The sequence below is a fragment of the Anomalospiza imberbis genome, chromosome 11, assembly GCF_031753505.1.
Source record: "Anomalospiza imberbis isolate Cuckoo-Finch-1a 21T00152 chromosome 11, ASM3175350v1, whole genome shotgun sequence".
Taxonomy (NCBI): Eukaryota; Metazoa; Chordata; class Aves; order Passeriformes; family Viduidae; genus Anomalospiza; species Anomalospiza imberbis.
Window position 1 is genome coordinate 1377619 of NC_089691.1, and position 15133 is coordinate 1392751.

The 15133-nt window shown below is 55.6% G+C and overlaps 1 long non-coding RNA gene across 1 annotated transcript; it reads left to right on the forward strand.

Moving 5' to 3' along the window:
* The first annotated feature begins 732 nt into the window (after positions 1 to 732).
* LOC137480369 (uncharacterized) lies at positions 733 to 14862 on the forward strand. Its single transcript, XR_011002849.1, has 3 exons — positions 733 to 933; positions 1727 to 1798; positions 14721 to 14862. It is a non-coding gene; the product is annotated as an uncharacterized lncRNA (long non-coding RNA).
* Positions 14863 to 15133: the final 271 nt, after the last annotated feature.

Here is a 15133-nt window from a genome sequence, read left to right on the forward strand (position 1 = left end):
GGAGGCAACGAGGCTGGTGAGGGGCCAGGAACACAAGCCCTGTGAGGAGCAGCTGAGGGAGCTGGCGGTGTCCAGCCTGGAGAAAAGGAGACTCAAGGGTGGCCTTATCACTCTACAACTTCCTGAAAGGTGGCTGTGCTCAGGTGGGGTTGGGCTCTTTCTCCAAGCAGCAACTGACAGAACCAGAGGACACAGCCTCAAGCTGCACCAAGGGAAATGTAGATTGGACGTTAGGAAAAGGTTTTTCACGGAAAGAGTGATAAAGTACAGGCATGGCCTGCCCGGGGAGGTGGTGGAGTCACCGTCCCTGGACGTGTTTAAAAAAACACTGGACGTGGCACTCGGTGCCATGATTTAGTTCAAGTACTGGGACATGGGTTGGACTCGATGATCTTGAAGGTCTCTTCCAACATGGTCATTCTGTGAATTTTGTATGAATTCTGTGAATTCTGAGCAGCTTCAGGCACACAGCCTGGCCAGCAATGTCAGCTGGCAAAACAAAGGTTTTGCTGAGAAATGGCCCTTTGATGAAACAAAACATTTACAGTCAGGGCAGTCCGTTTATATAGATGGGGGTACACTCTGGGGGTACAGCCAAGGCCATGAGGTCACAGCAGGCTCTGGGGTCACAGCAGGCTGAGGTCACAGCAGGCTCTGAGGTCACAGAGGTGCCAGAGCCCCGTGGTTGCACAGCACCACAACGTCCGAGCAGTCAGTCCTTGAGCACAACTGCTGTGGCAGCAGCGGCGCTGGCAGCAGTGGTGCTGACATTGGGACAGCGGTGTCAGGACAGCGGTGGCAGCAAGAGCTGCGGGACTGGCAGAGGGCAAGGCAGCATGGCCCTTGCTCTGCGCCTCTTCCTCCTGCTCCTCCTGGCCGTGGCCCTGCCTGCCAGGGCTGCCCAGGCTGCTCCGCTGCAAGCGCGGGGAGCAGGTGAGCCGGCAGCCTGGCTCCCCTTTCCCGGGACAGCGCTCCCTGCTCCCCGGGAAGCACTGGGGGATGCTTTTCCCTGGGCTTTAGGGAGGGTTTCTGCTGTGGGAGGGAGAGAGACCCCGGGGACCCTGGGCAGCCCCATTTTCCTCTCCAGAAATGTCACACAGGGCAGGGAAAGAGGGTGGGGTGTGACCAGGAGCCAGCCCAGAGTTTCCCAAGCCCCTATGCAGCTTTGGCCATGTCCATTCAAATCTGGATCCCATAGCCATACCTGACCCCCTTGCAGTGCCCAGTTCCCCAATGCAGAAGGGATCCCAGCACACCGTGGAAATGGGTCTGGTCGCTGCTTCCCTCTAGATTTGGATCGCAAATTGAATTATTTCCAAGTGCTGATGAAGGACACTTTAAAGATCATGGAGAATGCTGGAGAGAAGTTCTAACTTTCTCTTTTTACTGACAGAATAATCAGAGTCAAGGAGGCAAGAGTTCACTCATCTGCCATTTTCATTAGGGTTAAGTCGGGGTTGAAGGATTCTGGAAGCCTTGGCCTGCTCCTTTCTGGAGCCCTGAGTGATCCCACAGGATCGCTGTCAGTGGGAGGAAGGAGCATTTAGCTGTCCACCTTCCTCCCGTATGCATTGCCTGTGTGTGCTTCCATGAGCTCTTCCTCCACGGGGAAGAGCAGAGAGGGAAGGGGCCGGGCCCAGGGCTGTGCCCCGGGGCTGAGCCTTGGTGCAGCCTGAGGATCTCCTACAGCGCCACGGGAGCTGTTCTGTCCTGCCTTTCTTTGCAGCTGAAGCTGTTGGTGAAGGTGGTGCAGCTTCCCAACCCATACCCATTACTGAGCCTCTGGGAGGTGGTGAGGGTAGGTCAAGGCCTTTCCCCCTGGGAGAGCTGCCAGCTCAGAGCCCAAAGCTCGGCCAAGGGGCCATGGCTGCAGGTGCCAGGACAGAACCATGCACGTGTGTGCCCTCGCCCTGCGCCATCCCCTCACGAGTTCTCCTGCGGCTCCGTGCTGCCCGTGCAGATCTGCAGAGATGACAGGAGCTTCTGTGGCTGTTGTGTTACAGGTGTGTCTGCAGGGAGGACTTTCCCAGGTCCTTTGGTGGATGTTGCAAGCAAGCCCAGCTCCCGTCGCAGGGGTTAGTAGCGTGTCCCTGGTGACCCCACAGGCTAAACAATGATTTTGTGGGATCCATTCCTGGGAAACGGAACTATGTTGCTTGAAGGTCCTCCGACGGGAAAGAACAAAGCTACAGGACACAAGAAACCCCATGGGCCATCCGAATACATGAGGCAAATGCTGAAAGGATTGCTGCAGGGAGGAAATGGTGAGAGCATTTTCCTCAGCCTTCCCCTGGGACTCAGCAGCCGGGGCCTTTCCCTGCACATCTGGACACGCCGTGCCCGGCACAGCGGGAAGGGATCCAGGGCAGCCTGGCTGCCCTGCTGCTGCTTTCACGGCCTGCAGGGCTGTTTGCCAGCCTGGCCTGGCTGCAGCTTCTCCCCAGCCTCTGCAGGAAGGCATTTGGCACCAGCTGACAGGGAGCGCAAACTGCAGCATGGACCATGCACTCCCTGAGATCCCCTGCAATTTCCCAGTCCCCAGGCAGATTAGGAGGAGCAGTGGTTTGGAGGAGGGAGTGGGTCGTAGCCTACCCAGAAATTTTATAGGGATTTCCTGATCCTTAACCATGCTTGCCTTTCACAAGCATTGCCTCCTGAAGATGCCACCTCCACAATGGGCAGCAGTCCCACCTGATCCAGCTGTCCCTCTTCCTTTCTCCAGAAGTGGATGGAGAGGCTGTGCTGAAGGCTGAGTTTCCCGGAGGAAGCAGTGGCTCATTGGCAGCCTCTGCTGCAGGAAGGGAGGCGATGCCAGGCACAGGCACAGGAGGTAATTGCTGTGCCTCTGGGCCTGCTGAGCCCTGCTGAGGCTTGAGCTGCCCTCTCTGCTGCTTGGCAGTGCGGGAACAGCCCGGACAAGACCGGCACAGCCCAGAGGAATTGTTATGCTCAGGGCACTCGGGTACTGAGCAGTCCTGCTGGGGTCCCTCCGTGGGAGACACGTCCCTAAACCTGGGAGAGACTGCACGGGGTGCCCATGGTGGGGAAAGGGCAGAGGGCGAGAGCACGGCTCCAGTGTGTCCTGAGAGGGCCTGGCTATGTGCCCTTGGGCTGGGGCAGGTGTGCCAGCAGAAGGAGGGCGGGTGGTTGGTAGGACAGGAGGGAGGGAGGGAGGGAGGGCGTTGGGGAGGGATATTTGCGGCACTGCCTGCTGCAGTTTTCCCAAGGGATTAAAAGAAAGTTTCCTTTGTACAAGTGAGAGAATCCCCATGGGCCGTGGGCTGCTCCAGTTTCCTCTCCAGGGATGCTGCACTGGGCCTGCAAAGAGGATGGGGGTTGACCAGCAGCCAGCCCTGAGCTCCCCAGGCCCCTGTGCAGTTTTGGCCATCTCCATTCTCATCTGGCTCCCACAGACTTACCTGACCCCCTTGCAGTGCCCAGTTCTGTGAGTGAGTAGGGGATCCCAACACACCATGGAAATGGCTCTGATCTTAGCTCCCTTCTAGACTGGGATCAGGACACGGATTATCTGGAAGCCCTGCTGGATTATGGCTTGAGACTCTTGGGAAATGCTGGAGGCAAGTTCTCAATGTACCATCTTGTCAGAATAAGCAGAGACAAGGAGGCCAGAGCTCACACATTTGCCCTTTCCCTTAAGGCACTCTCAGGGCAGATGGATTCAGGAAAATTTGCCCGGCTCCCTTCTCAAGCCCTGAGGGATCCCACAGGATCACTGTCAGTGGGAGGAAGGAGCATTTAGCTGTCCAACTTCCTCCCGTGTGCAATGCCAGTGTGTGCTTCCGTGTGCTCTGTGCAGCCACAGAGAAGAGCAGAGAGGGAAGGGGCCGGGCCCAGGGCTGTTCCCCGGGGCTGTGCCTTTCGCAGCTCCTTTGCTGGCCCCAGGGAGCCTGAGCTGCTCCTGCTGCTGCTGCCAAGCCCTGGCCCAGGCTGGGGCTGGGTTTAGAGCTGCTGGCAGCTCCAGGGAGTCCTTTCTCCCCTGTCTGTCCTGCAAGGGGCTCCTTCCATCCCAGTGTGGGGCCACCGCAGGCACATGGTCCCCCTGCCCCTGCTGCTGAGTGGAAGGCAGAGCTGAGGGAGTGCCTTGGAGGGCACCAATCACCCAGGGGCACTCACTGCCACTCTGGCCCGAAGGAGAATCTTCAGCAGAGTCACAGGAGCTGTTCTGTCCTGCCTTTCTTTGCAGCTGAACCTGTTGCTAAAAGTGATCTGGCTTCCCAACCCACGTTCAGGACTGAGCCTCTGGGATATGGTGAGGGTAGGTCAAGGCCTTTCCCCCTGGGAGAGCTGCCAGCTCAGAGCCCAAAGCTGGGCTGCAGGTGCCAGGACAGAACCATGCACGTGTGTGCCCTCGCCCTGCGCCATCCCCTCAGGAGTTCTGCTCAGTCACAGCAGCTGTTTGGAGGTGGGAGGGTACTGGCCCAGTCTCAAAAACCCCGATGTTTTTCTGATCCTTAACTATGACTTTGAAAAGCTTTGCCTCCTGAAGATGCCCCCTCCCTGAATGGTGGATGATTCCATCTGATCCTGCTGTCCTTTTTCCTTTCTCAAGTGGTGGACACAACATCTCTGCAGAAGGAGGCGCATCCCGGAGGAAGCAGTGGCTCAGTGCCCACCTCTGCTGGGGGAAGGAAGGCAATGCCAGGCACGGACACAGGCACGGGCACAGGCACAGGAGGTAATTGCTGTGCCGGGCTCAGCCGGGCTCAGCCCTCAGCGGGGCTGTGTGGCAGCAGCTCTTCCCCCAGGCCCTGCCCTTGCACGGCCCGGCAGCAGCCAAAGCTGGAGGCGCCTCGGCTTCGAGGCCTCTGGAGCTCGTTCCCAGCCCCGGGGAATCGGGACTCGGGCACCAAGGCCCCTCCCGCGGCAGCTGCTCCCGCAGCTGGCCCTGAGCGCCCAGAGGCCCAAGGCACAGGAGCAGCCCCGAGCGGGAGCCCTGCTGCGAGCCCAGGGCCAGAGCCAGCCCTGGCTCCTGACTGGGCAGGGGCTGCACTGGCTCCTGACAGGGCCTGACTCTGCCCCCTGGGGCTGGGGGAGCTGTCACGGGGCAGGGAGGGCCAGGGCTGGCAGGGGCTGCTCAGGGATGGGTTTGGCCTGGGTCCCTCCAAGCAGCGACTGCCCAAGCAGCTGCGCTGGCCCCGGGCTCTCCTCCCGGCCGGCTGGGCTTTGCTGGGTGGCACAGCCTGTGCCGAGGGGCGGCAAGGTGCCTGCAGGCCCCAGCTCTGGGGGAAGCAGAGGACGTCCTGGCCGTATCCACCGTGCTGCCAGCTCAGCAGTGCAGCACAGCACGGACTCATGCTCCCCATTGCTCCCACAGATGCAGCCGGCCCCACAACACGGGTTCCCGATTCCCAGAAGGACATTGGAACGGGTGTCTGTAAGGGAACAGGCTGCTGGCTAGGGTTAATGGCAGGCCTGTTTCTTTTGGAGCTGGTCTTTATTTTATGCTGTGTTGGAATCTGGTGTTGCTGGAAGAGAAAATGGTGGGTGTTTTGTTCATCATTCTTTCAAATAGTTTCTTTTGAAAGCCTAATGTAGACAGGGAACGTTCCCAGTGAGGCTGCAGTGGAGTTGTGGCCGGTCCGTGGTTGTCCAAAGAGCTCTGCTGAGGGTTCTGCTGCTGCCCAGGGCTTTCATTGGCCTCTTCATTGCTGGGCCTTGGCCTGGGGGGCCCGCTGGGGCTGCAGCCAGTGCTGGCTCCCACTGAGGCTGCCTGGCCAAGAGCAGCCCCAGGGGCACAGGGCGGAGGCAAGGCAAGGTGGGGAGGAGAAAGAGCGGGGACGGGTTCGCCCTCGAAAGGCAGACGCGCTCTGGGGCCCGCTCCTGGCCAGGGAGCCTGCCCAGAGCCGTCCCCTGCTCGCCGGGGCCTTGAGGGGCAGCTGTCCAGCTGGGCCAAGCTGTGCCAGCCGCTCCAGCCGTGCTGGGGAGCCTTGCCAGCTCTGGGCCCTGCTGTGCAGGAGGGTCCCAGTGTGCCGCTGGCAGCCGGGGGCCTCAGCCGCTCCTCTCTGCACAGGAGCGCCTCTGCAGCTTCACAAGACCGGCCAAACACCTCAGTCTGGGAGAACTGGACCTGTCATCCTGCACCTCCTTACCAGTGTCTATTGTCCCTTCCACCGCTCCATTACGAGCCTTTTGATGGAAGTACACTGCAACTACCGCCCAGAACAGGACCCTCTCTCCCAGAAGGGACTGGCCCTGCTGTCCTGCCAGGGCAAGAGGTGCAGCCCTCCAACCAGGGAATGGTTTGTTAGAAAAGTTATACTGACTGCTAAAAATGTAGGAGGTTTATTAAAAATTTATTAAAAATACAACCGGAGACTGAATACATAAAATATTAGAGTGCCCGGCGTAGTGGATTTTCCCTGTCCATGTGCTCATCCACACAATGGAGGTTTTGCCTTTTAATTCTTTTGCCCTTCTTAAAGTTCTGTCCATCAACTCCTTTTTTGCTGTCCAGCGGTGGAGTTTACTTCCTTACATCTCAATTGGAGCTCAGGTGCTGCTCTTGTAACAAGGTGACCCTCTTCAATGTCCCGAACTCAGGTCGCTCCATGAGAACAACACAAAGGGGGGTAAAACAGAACTCTGTAAAACTTCTCTTTACATACATACATTATATTTGTCTTTTAATTGTGAGAGTCAACTATCACATTACTCATCTGTCACAGGCTTGATTCCAGCAACATATTTGGGCTTCAGCTCATGTGTCTGTGTGCTACCTCCAGCACTGGCGCAGCTGCTTGTCTGGTGGACAGGCAGCAGCCAGGCATGGGGCTCCTGGGGCTAACAGCAACCTCATGTTATCTTTGTTTTGCATTTTGAAAAAGTTATATAAGTGTTTCATTTGTAGCATCTAATAAAAGTTTTTCATAGAATGGAGACCCCAGATATTTGTTCCACTTTACTTCAAGAGTTCTGTGTTTGTCAAAGGAGTTTTACAGTTGCAGATACCTAGAATCTTCTGACACTTTGGCAATACAAACAAAAAAAAAAATTGTTTTTAATTCATAATGTTTACTCTTGCCCAGCCGGGACAAGACCAGCTCAGCCCAGCCCACGGGAATTGTTATGTTCCTGGCACTTGGGTACTGAGCAGTCCTGCAGGGGAACCTTCGTGGGAGAGATGTCCCAAAACCTGGGAGAGATTGCACGGGGTGCCCATGGTGCGGAAAGGGCAGAGGGCATGAGCAAGGCTCCAGTGTGTCCTGAGAGGGCCTGGCTATGTGTTCTTGAGCTGGAGGAGCTGTCACAGGGCAGGGAGGGCCAGGGCTGGCAGGGGCTGCTCAGGGATGGGTTTGGCCCGTGTCCCTCCAAGCAGCGACTGCCCAAGCAGCTGCGCTGGCCCCGGGCTCTCCGGCTCCGGCGGTGAATGGCCGCGGCCCCGGGCTCCGATGGGGCTGCTGAGCAACGCCGGGGGCACGACAAGGGCCTCGCTACGCCCTGGCCTTGTGCTGCAGCCAAACACCTTTACAGCCACGGCGGTTCTCTGGGGCACTGGAGGCTACAAGTCAGGCCGTGCCTTCTCGCACTGACGAAGGAGCTCCTTGCATTGCCCAGTTCCCTAAAGCACGCCGGGAACCCAGCACAGCATGAAAACGGTTCTGGACTGCGCTCCCGTCTACACTGGGATCGAGATATGGATTGACTGAAAGTGCTGGCTGGTCACAGTGTGAAGACCATGGTGCATGCTGGAGCAACTTCTCCATGTCCCTTTCCTGACAGAACAATCACGGATTATTAATTCTGGCCAAGAGCAGCCCCAGGGGCACAGGGCAGAGGCAAGGAAAGGTGGGGAGGAGAAAGAGCGGGGACGAGATCGCCCTCGAAAGGCAGACACGCTCTGGGGCCCGCTCCTGGCCAGGGAGCCTGCCCAGAGCCGTCCCCTGCTCGCCGGGGCCTTGAGGGGCAGCTGTCCAGCTGGGCCAAGCTGTGCCAGCCGCTCCAGCCGTGCTGGGGAGCCTTGCCAGCTCTGGGCCCTGCTGTGCAGGAGGGTCCCAGTGTGCCACTGGCAGCCGGGGGCCTCAGCCGCTCCTCTCTGCACAGGAGCGCCTCTGCAGCTTCACAAGACCGGCCAAACACCTCAGTCTGGGAGAACTGTACCTGTCATCCTGCATCTCGAAGCACGTGTCCATTGTCACTGCCACATGTGTATTATTATTGCTCAGGACATGCTGCCACCACCACCACCCAGAACAAGACCCTCTGTCCCCGATTGCGCTGGCCCTGTTCACCAGCCAGGACAGGAGGCGCAGCCCTCCTGACAGGGAAGGGCCTGAGTCCAGCAACGTCTTTGTGCTTCAGCTCAGGTGTCTGTGTGCTGCCACCAGCACTGGCAGAGCTGCTTGTCTGGGCACGGCCGGGTTGGGCAGGCAGCAGCCCCACATGGGGCTCCTGAGAAATAGGGACCCCATTTTGTCCTTGTTTTTCATTTTTACACATTAGAAATTTTTAGAAATATTCAGAAATATTTTTTTGTAGGAAAAAAATCCTCAAATAGTTCTTCCTTTATTCCACAGAAGCTCAGTATTCTTCAAAGTAGATTTAGAATTCAGAATAATTTAGAACACTTTTAAACTTCTAGAATAAAGACTAAAATTACATTTAATTGGTCATCTTTACTCTTAGAAGAACTAATTCATCCCAAGACACCCAGCATACTGGAGAGGCTCATTTCCCACTGGAGATTTGTACCTTGTGGCAGCAACCAACTTAAAACCTTTTCCCAGTTGTTTTCAGGGATTTCTGACAAGCTCACCTCTCAGTCTTCAGAGGCAAACTTTGAGCACAGCGGGAATCTCCTGCTGTGCAGGAGGGTCTCTCTGTTCCAGCTGCAACTGGGGCCTCAGCCTCCTCCTCTCTCAAACGGCGTCCCTCTGCAGCTTCACAGGATCGGCCAAACACCTCAGTCTGGGACACCTGTACCAGACATTTCCCATCTCCGTGTCCATGCGCAAAGTCCCTGTCACAGCTGCTTTACCAGCTTGTTGCTGTGCAGATGCTGCCACCACCCAAACAAGGTCCTCTCCCCCTGAAGGAACTTTTGCAAATGTTTTGCATCTCCAAGGGCCAAGCAAAAGCCGTTATTGGTGCTTGCCCTGACTGTCAACTTCTACAACCTCCTGTTTCTACGGGAGCTGTTAACCCTCAAGGATTGCCAAGTTTGCAGCTATGGCAAACCATAGATAGAACCAAAGGCCCATCTTCCGGAAAATTCAAAACTACTCGTGTGTCTGCTGATGCTTTTTCAGGTGCAGTTTTTGCTTCTGCACACACAGGGGAAACAGCCAATCATGCTTGCCAACATTTTCTGCAATCATTTGCTTCATCGGATGAACCCCAAGAAGTAAAACCGGACAATGGCCCCACATACATAGCTCCAAAATTGGCCACATTTTTGAAGGATGAGAATTGCCCAGTCCCCCACAAGTCAGGCAATTATTAAAAAGATACCACACACACAAAAATGCACTCGAGATCAACAGAGAGGGGGAGAGGCCCAAGCAACACCTCAGATGAGGTTGAGCAAAGCTTTATATGGCTTCCATTTTTTGAATAGCTCATTTGCAGAACCTAATCCTCCAGTTTTTAGGCACTTTTCAAATAGCACACAGGCAAAAATGGAAGAAAATCCTCCAGTTTTAATCAGAAACCCTGAGACAGGACAAATTGAAGGACCATTGCCACTAGCAACCTGGGGCAAAGGCTATGCTTGTGTTTCCACAGGTGCCGGACCTAAGTGGGTCCCAGCAAGAAACGTGAAACCATATCACACACAAGAGCTCACCGACAATTCCACGAGCAGGGAAACGAGCACACCGACGTGAGCCGCACAGAGACTGTGGTTCATGCCAGACATTCCCTGTTCAACACACAAAAACTACAAATCTTGAGTTTTATGTGGATGCTTGGACTGTGAAAATTGTTAATATCACAGAGCTCTTGTTGCAAAAGTGTGGTGTGTGTCGTGTTAAAAAGAATCCAACTATATCCAAATTTGTAAAAATTGACTGTTAGAGGGTCAGTTTAGAGCCTTAGAATTAGCCAGTCCCTAAACAAATGCTAAAAGATTTGTGTGAGAACCATATGAGAAAGCTTTTACCAAAAAGCAGCTGAACAAGAACATAGAGTTTGATCAAATGATATACTGGCACTTATTTGTTTTACTTACTTACTTTTACAGTGCAGCTATGTCTGTAGATCAGCTAAAAATGAATGTTTAGGTTGCTTTAGCCAAGTCAGCAGGCTCAGACACCACGTCTGACCAATTGGAACCCAGACAAACCCTTTGCGACCCGTTTAGTCAGTGTACCGATACCAGTTAAGAGTGGCCAGTAGCTGATTGTGACAAATATTAATGTGAAGCTACCAACGCGACAAAGCACATAATCAATTAACATCCTTAGGCCCCTGATCTTCTTAAAGCACCCCCTGAACCTCAAGTATTCGAAGTTCTTGCTTCTTTAGCAATAGAATTTTGTGCTGAGTTTCAGTACCAGGGAGATCCACAATTAAGTGTCACGCCCCATCATCCTGGATACACAGCAGCTCAAGTTTGTGGTGCAATTGCACTACCCCAGTGCCCTCTAAGGGTATGAGTCCCCACAGCAACTGCCAAAAAGACATTGGCTCATTTATAGAAATCGAGCCTAACAGGGCATTCCCTGAAAAGTTAAAGGCAGCCCACGTACCCATGTAGCATCAGACAGCTCACTGAAATGGCACCTACCTAATGGCAAAAAATTATCAAGAGAAAACATAGAAAAAAAAAGATTTACCCATCATTATAAAGAAAACTGTAATAACAATTTCAGTCCCTGGGGCCCTGCAAAACGAATTACAGCAGCTTTATTTCTACCTCAAATTGCCTCAAGTAAAGCATTACAACTATTCTACCAGTTAGGGCGTTAGTCAAGAAGTCAGTACTTACTTCCATTACAATTAGTGACATCATGACAGATGTTAGTGCTGTCAAACATACAACCTTACAAAACAGAACCACCATCAATTTTCTTGTACGAGCATATAGACATAGTTGTGAAGATTTTGAAAGACTGTGGTATATAAACTTATCTGACCATTCAGTGTCCATCCACAAACAACTTCAGAAACTGAGAGATTTGACAAATCAAATGAAAATAAATGCTAGATCATAGTTAGACGACTTGTTGGAAGGATAGAGTTTGACACAACGACCGGGCAGTCAGTCCCTGAGCACAACTGTTGCGGCAGCAGCGGCGCTGGCAGCAGTGGTGCCGACACTGGGACAGCGGTGTCAGGACAGCGGTGGCAGCAAGAGCTGCGGGACTGGCAGAGGGCAAGGCAGCATGGCCCTTGCTCTGCGCCTCTTCCTCCTGCTCCTCCTGGCCGTGGCCCTGCCTGCCAGGGCTGCCCAGGCTGCTCCGTGGGAAGCAGGTGAGCCGGAAGCCTGGCTCCCCTTTCCTGGGATAGCGCTCCCTGCTCCCCGGGAAGCGCTGGGGGATGCTTTTCCCCAGGGCTTTAGGGAGGGTTTCTGCTGTGGGAGGAAGAGAGACCCCGGGGACCCTGGGCAGCCCCATTTTCCTCCCCAGAAATGTTACATAGGGCAGGGAAAGAGGGTGGGGAATGGCCAGGAGCCAGCCCAGAGCTCCCCAGGCCGCTGTGCAGCTTTGGCCATGTCCATTCACATCTGGCTGCCTTGGCCTTACCCGAGCCCCTTGCAGTGCCCAGTTGCCAAAGGCAGAAGGAAACCCCAGCACCTCATGGAAATGGTTCTGATCTGTGCTCCCTTCTAGATTGGGATGGTAACTTGCAATGTCTGGATGCCCTGCTGGATGAGAGCTTGAAAATGTTGGAGAATGCTGCAGGCAAGTTCACCCTGTGCCTTTCCTGAGAGAAAAACCAGTGTAAATGTGGCAACAGCTAACTCAAGAGCCCTTTCCTTTAACATAATCACATGGCTGAAGGAATCTGGAAAACATGCCTTGCTCCTTTCTAGAGCCCTGAGGGATCCCACAGGATCGCTATCAGTGGGCGGAAGGAGCATTTAGCTCTCCATCTTCCACCCAGGTGCCATGCCAGTGTGTCCTTCCGGGTGCTCTGTGCAGCCACGGAGAAGAGCAGAGAGGGAAGGGGCCGGGTCCAGGGCTGTTCCCCGGGGCTGTGCCTTTCACAGCTCCTTTGCTGGCCCCAGGGAGCCTGAGCTGCTCCTGCTGCTGCTGCCAAGCCCTGGCCCAGGCTGGGGCTGGGTTTAGAGCTGCTGGCAGCTCCAGGGAGTCCTTTCTCCCCTGACTGCCCTGCAAGGGGCTCCTTCCATCCCAGTGTGGGGCCACCGCAGGCACATGGTCCCCCTGCCCCTGCTGCTGAGTGGAAGGCAGAGCTGAGGGAGTGCCTTGGAGGGTACCAATCACCCAGGGACACTCACTGCCACTCTGGCCTGAAGGAGAAACTTTAGCAGAGTCACAGGAGCTGTTCTGTCCTGCCTTTCTTTGCAGATTCCCCTGTTGGTGAAAGTGATCTGGCTTCCCAACCCACTTTCAGGATTGAGCCTTTGGGATATGGTGAGGGTAGGTCAAGGCCTTTCCCCCTGGGAGAGCTGCCAGCTCAGAGCCCAAAGCTCGGCCAGGGGGCCATGGCTGCAGGTGCCAGGACAGAACCATGCACGTGTGTGCCCTCGCCCTGCGCCATCCCCTCACGAGTTCTCCAGCGGCTCCGTGCTGCCCGTGCAGATCTGCAGAGATGACAGGAGCTTCTGTGGCTGTTGAGTTACAGGTGTGTCTGCAGGGAGGGAGGGCTGTCCCAGGTCCTTTGCTGGTTACTGCACGCAAGCCCAGCTCCCGTCGCAGGGGTGAGTAGTGTTTCCCTGATGACCCCACAGGCTGAGCACTGGCTTTGTGGGATCCATTCCTGGGAAACGGAACTATGTTGCCCTAAGGTCCTCCAACGGGAAAGAACAAAGCTACAGGACACAAGAAACCCCATGGGCCATCCGAATACATGAGGCAAATGCTGAAAGGATTGCTGCAGGGAGGAAATGGTGAGAGCATTTTCCTCAGCCTTCCCCTGGGACTCAGCAGCCGGGGGCTTTCCCTGCACATCTGGACACGCCGTGCCCGGCACAGCGGGAAGGGATCCAGGGCAGCCTGGCTGCCCTGCTGCTGCTTTCACGGCCTGCAGGGCTGTTTGCCAGCCTGGCCTGGCTGCAGCTTCTCCCCGGCCTCTTCAGGAAGGCATTTGGCACCAGCTGACAGGGAGCCCAAACTGCACCATGGGCCATGCACTCCCTGAGATCCCCTGCAATTTCCCAGTGCCCAGGAAGATCAGGAGGGGTGGTGGTTTGGAAAAGAGAGAGCCCTGTCACAGCCCCAAGTGCCCGGGCCTTATCCTGATCCTTTTCCATGTCTTTGACAAGTATTGCCTCCTGAAGTTTCCACCTTCCCGATGTGTAATGGCTCCATCTGATCCAGCTGTGCCTCTTCCTTTCTCAAGGGATGGACAGAGAGGCTTTATGGAAGGCAGCATTTCCTGAAGGGAGGGAGGCGATTCCAGGCATGGGCACAGTCACGGGAGGTAATTGCTGTGCTGGGCTCAGCCCTTGGTGAGGCTGTGTGGCAGAAGCTCTTCCCCAAGGCCCTGACCTGTGTGAGAGGGTCTGACTGTTCCTTGGCCTGCCTGAGCTGACCAAGCAGAGATAGGCAAGAAGGGAGAGTTGTGGCACTGCCTGCTGCAGATTACCTCAGGGATTTAGTGGCGGTTTCCCCTGTGGGAGGGACAGAACCACCATGGGCCCCGGGCAGGTCCAGCCACTCCTCCAGGGATGTGGCACAGGGCCTGCAAAGAGGGTGGAGAGTTGCCAGGAGCCAGTTCAGAGCTCCCCAGGCCCCTGTGCATCTTTGGCCATGGCCATTCACATCTGGCTCCCATGGCCTTACCCGACCCCCTCGCAGTGCCCATTTCCCTGAGGCAGAGGGGGACTCCAGCACACCATGGAAATGGTTCGGATCTCTGCTCCTCTCTAGATTGGGATCGTGACATGGCTTATCTGGGAGGCCTAGCACAAGACAGTGTGAAATCCATGGAAAATTCTGCAGGCAAGTTCTCAATGTCCTTTTCCTGAGAGAATAATCAGTGTCAGTGTGGCAGCACCTCACTCATGTGCCATTTACCTTAACAGTCTGAAGGTTGTTGAGATTGGGAAAACCTGCCCTGCTCCCTTCTCAAGCCCTGAGTGATCCCACAGGATCGCTGTCAGTGGGAGGAAGGAGCATTTAGCTGTCCATCTTCCTCCCGTGTGCATTGCCAGTGTGTGCTTCCGTGTGCTCTGTGCAGCCACAGAGTAGAGCAGAGAGGGAAGGGGCCGGGCCCAGGGCTGTGCCCCAGGGCTGAGCCTTGGTGCAGCCTGAGGATCTCCTACAGTGCCACGGGAGCTGTTCTGTCCTGCCTTTCTTTGCAGATAACCCTGTTGGTGAAAGTGATCTGGCTTCCCAACCCACGTTCAGGATTGAGCCTTTGGGATATGGTGAGGGTAGGTCAAGGCCTTTCCCCCGGGGAGAGCCGCCAGCTCAGAGCCCAGAGCTCGACCAGGGGGCCATGGCTGCAGGTGCCAGGACAGAACCATGCACGTGTGTGCCCTCGCCCTGCGCCATGCCCTCAGCGCTCCTGCGGCTCCGTGCTGCCCGTGCAGATCTGCAGAGATGACAGGAGCTTCTGTGGCTGTTGAGTTACAGGTGTGTCTGCAGGGAGGAATTTCCCAGGTCCTTTGGTGGATGTTGCACGCAAGCCCAGCTCCCGTCACAGGGGTGAGTAGTGTGTCCCTGCTGACCCCACAGGCTGAGCACTGGCTTTGTGGGATCCATTCCTGGGAAACGGAACTATGTTCCTCTAAGGTCCACCAACGGGAAAGAACAAAGCTACAGGACACAAGAAACCCCATGAGCCATCCCAACACATGAGGCAAATGCTGAAGGAACTGCGGAACGGACAAGGTGTGTCTATGTCCCTGGGCCTTCCCCTGGGACTCAGCAGCTGGGGGCTTTCCCTGCACATCTGGACACGCCGTGCCCGGCACAGCGGGAAGGGATCCATGGCAGACTGGCTGCCCTGCTGCTGCTTTCACGGCCTGCAGGGCTGTTTGCCAGCC